Here is a 3,557-nt window from a genome sequence, read left to right on the forward strand (position 1 = left end):
TATAATGTTTTTCAGCTCCCTTGGGAGTATACAGCCCTGAGCTGCCTGTTATGCACTTGTGGCTTTTCATACACAATATCAACCTCTTCCCTCGCAAGTACCCAATTATACACTTGGGTGAAGAGAAGCAATTATCTTGCTCAAGGACACAATTAAAAATAATATAGTCTTGTAGCATTTTCAGGAAATATTTGGTAATAAAGGAAAGCTACAGCCTTGTTGCTTTTTTGTTTTCTTGGAAAATTTTGGTTAAATTAAAAAAACACAAGGGGTAAGTCCATCAGTTTTACCAAAACAAATTAGTGTAAGTCCATTTTTTTTTAAATAAAATTTGAGTAAAAAATATAAAAAAAGACAAGGGTTATTAAGTCCATCTGTTTTATCAAACTTGGGCAAAAAATTTAATTAATCACAAGGGGTAAGTCCAGCCACCTTATTGGTCCTGATTGAACGCAACAGGTGTATTTAAATTGACTCTTAATGTTGTAATCAAGTTCACCATTGCAAGCAATATATTAAGGTTTAAAAGTTGGCCTTCTCTTTCTGGTAAGGTTCGTTTTAATTACACAAAAATCTGCAGGGCTACCAATGTGCAGGTCCCAGGATACCAGCCCCCTAGGGACTGTTTCCATTGGCTGACCATTTGCGATAATACTGGCACCATCTTCAGGTGAGGAGCCTGAATGCACCCTTAACATCAACCATACAGCGTCCAAGGCTGGAAGTAGGACCTCGCCTGCCAGTTTCCAGGTCCCTTTAAATATTCAGACTTTTCCATGTTGTACCACCAACGATTACTACTTGATCCACAGGCACCACCAAGTTAGCGCAAAAAATGCATACATGTGCTCCCTTGCTTGCTATAGTGTACTTATTTACAAGAAGTCAATTGTAAAGGGGTGTAAAAAAGAAAATTATGACAACTATAAAAAAAAAAATATATATATAAATATATCAAACCAACACATTTAGAATAGCTTACTTATGAAGACAATAAATTGCTGGGCTGTTCATTTATGCTACTCAGAAGCAATGCAAAGATGTCTTGATGATACTGATGTTTTCATAGGGGTTTACTCTTTGCCATGTGCAAAATCTCTTGCAGGGTTAATTAACGACCCCTCCCAAGTGACATAAGTTTTTCTTTACAGTGTATTAAGTGCACATTGATTTTCTGGATTTTCAAAGCATTATTTACCCTTTGGGTGGGGGGGGGGGGTTAAAGTAGACCATATTACTTTGTGAGAAAGTTGTACATAAATACTATGTTTTTTGTCCTTTTTATTCAGAGCAACAGGTACAATTATCCTAGAGCTCAATTTTGGACTTTGGTGTATATTAAAAAAGTATTTTCTGTGAATTCACCTTTTACTGGAGCGTGAGAGCTCCTGTATCAGAGGCTGGTCTTAGACATCTAATTGATGACAGATAGATGTCACTGGAGATTTCAAAGCCTCACTGCAACAGAAACAATTTGCAACATTTAAATATTTTACAAACAATATCGATAAGTAAAACAAATTTGTTATGGTATAATCACAAGCAAATACCTTTTCAAAATGTCCAATAAAAAATTTCAGAGTGAGAATTATTTTAGCATGTAAAAACTGAGACGAAACTTGTTTTGTGATTGTTTGTCTCGGGTGTATAGACAATCATTGTCTTCAAACTGTGTAAGTTTAATGTTATTCTGTGGGCACTGGTTTTGTCTGAGAAAAAAATACATTGACCCTTTTAAACAGAAACATTCCAGCTGGCTGAACACGGGCAGTCCAGCAGTTTAATCAAAATTAATTTGGGCCAAAGTTGAAAACCAAGTCCAGCATTTTTTTAAATTCAAATATGCAAGTTTGCCCAAAAACTAGGCTAAAAGCCACTCTAGATGTATCTCACTTGTTCCAGGGTATTCATATGTACTTGTTTGTTTACAATTCTTTTTATTTTTATTTTTTTTTTCCAAATTGTTTTTGCTTTATTTGTTCATTGTTCATTCAGTTATTTATTTGTTTATTAAGTTATTTTACACAATTATTTAGGGTTTTTTCTTAGTATTTTATTTAAATTATTTATGGCATAATAATTTGTTTGTTTTAATTTGGTTTATTTTAAAACATAACTTTTGTTTTGTACTACATTCACATTTGTTCTTGCCCTTCTGTTTAATCTCACGTGTTTTACATTCGTTTCGGGTCATATTGCTTGTTCTGAAGCTTTTTAATTGTTTAATTATTTTATGTATTTTCTTATAAATATGTAATATTTTATTTAGTCTATTGTTCTTTATATGTTCACATCTAAAGTTTGGATTGACAGACTTTAGGGTCCCAGGGTTAAAGTACTCTTTTGTTAATCCTTTCCAGCTTGAAATGGGTTTTCTCTGTCCCTAGTTCCCTGCTCTTCCCCCCACCCTATTTCCTGACCTTACCCAATCTACCCTCATCATCTATTCTTCACATGTTCCTTGTTGTATACAAACCTTCTGTCAGTCATCTTCATTCAGGACCAGTGCTTTTGTTGCCATTACTTAGCATGTATGCCTTCATGTAGTTCAGTTCAACATATTTGATTTTTAATTGTTTTCCTATTACTATAATGTTATTTGCAATTACTGTTGTTGTTCTTTGTCATTTGTGAAATGGCCGAATAAATAATAATAATAAAAATAATAATGCAATTGCAAGGGCTAAACGCATGACGATAGTGACAAGCTCAGAGCAGAAATATAAGGTTACCCGCAAAGATCATTCTTATGGCAGTGACTATTGGTAAGTACTCAAAAAAATGTTTAGCATGGCAATTTACTTGGTAACAAGCAATCAGTGGCAATAGAGGGTTGTTGATATAGCATAACAAATATTGTGACACACGGCTCCTCTGAAGTAATGTAGTTTTTTAGCAAGGCAGAAGTAATTTTCCACGTATTTGATTTTGAGACTTCAGAACTAGATTATGAGGTACCGAAATCAAGCATCTGAAAGCACACAACACTAGTGTCTAGTTCGTGTGAAGGTTTTTTGTCTTGCACATATCCAGCAATTATGACGACCAATTGAGTTAACATTTTCTCGGGTTTGTTATTGTTTGCATATTAATATGTTGAGTTGAGATACATACAACCAAGTGAGAATAATACTGGTCTTTGACAGTTACTACAGTGGACCTACAGTACAGAACATAACAGTACACAAGTCGATTGGGACGACCCACTGAACGAACATAGAGCCCTGACCATGCTAGCTACACAGTGTGTCACTGTCAGTGTAGCTCGTACACACACTGCCTGCCTGGTACGCCTGCTGGTTCACGGGGTTGTTAGTGTTTAGTTTGTAAGTAGTTTGATTATTGTAGAGACGTACACCCAACACACAAATGAGAAGTTCACACTTACCTTGACGTTTTCTGCTTTTGCCGGCACTTAGATATAATTGTTTATTTGCTGAATAAGACGAAGCTTTTTGTGTGGCGCGCCGCCCGTTTGTTATTATGGGAGCGCCCTCAAGAGTGACTTTATCGGGATTCTTGATCGTGTGAATAAAGCGCCCTCTCTAAAATTACTG

The 3,557-nt window shown here is 35.5% G+C and overlaps 1 long non-coding RNA gene across 1 annotated transcript; it reads right to left on the minus strand.

The window, feature by feature from the left end:
• Positions 1-281: 281 nt before the first annotated feature.
• Positions 282-3,477, minus strand: LOC117296995. Its single transcript, XR_004519834.1, has 3 exons — positions 3,389-3,477; positions 1,366-1,458; positions 282-870 (listed from the first exon to the last, which is right to left on the minus strand). It is a non-coding gene; the product is annotated as an uncharacterized LOC117296995 (long non-coding RNA).
• Between the last annotated feature and the right edge of the window lie 80 nt (positions 3,478-3,557).

The sequence above is a fragment of the Asterias rubens genome, chromosome 11 (assembly GCF_902459465.1).
Source record: "Asterias rubens chromosome 11, eAstRub1.3, whole genome shotgun sequence".
NCBI classification, from domain to species: Eukaryota; Metazoa; Echinodermata; class Asteroidea; order Forcipulatida; family Asteriidae; genus Asterias; species Asterias rubens.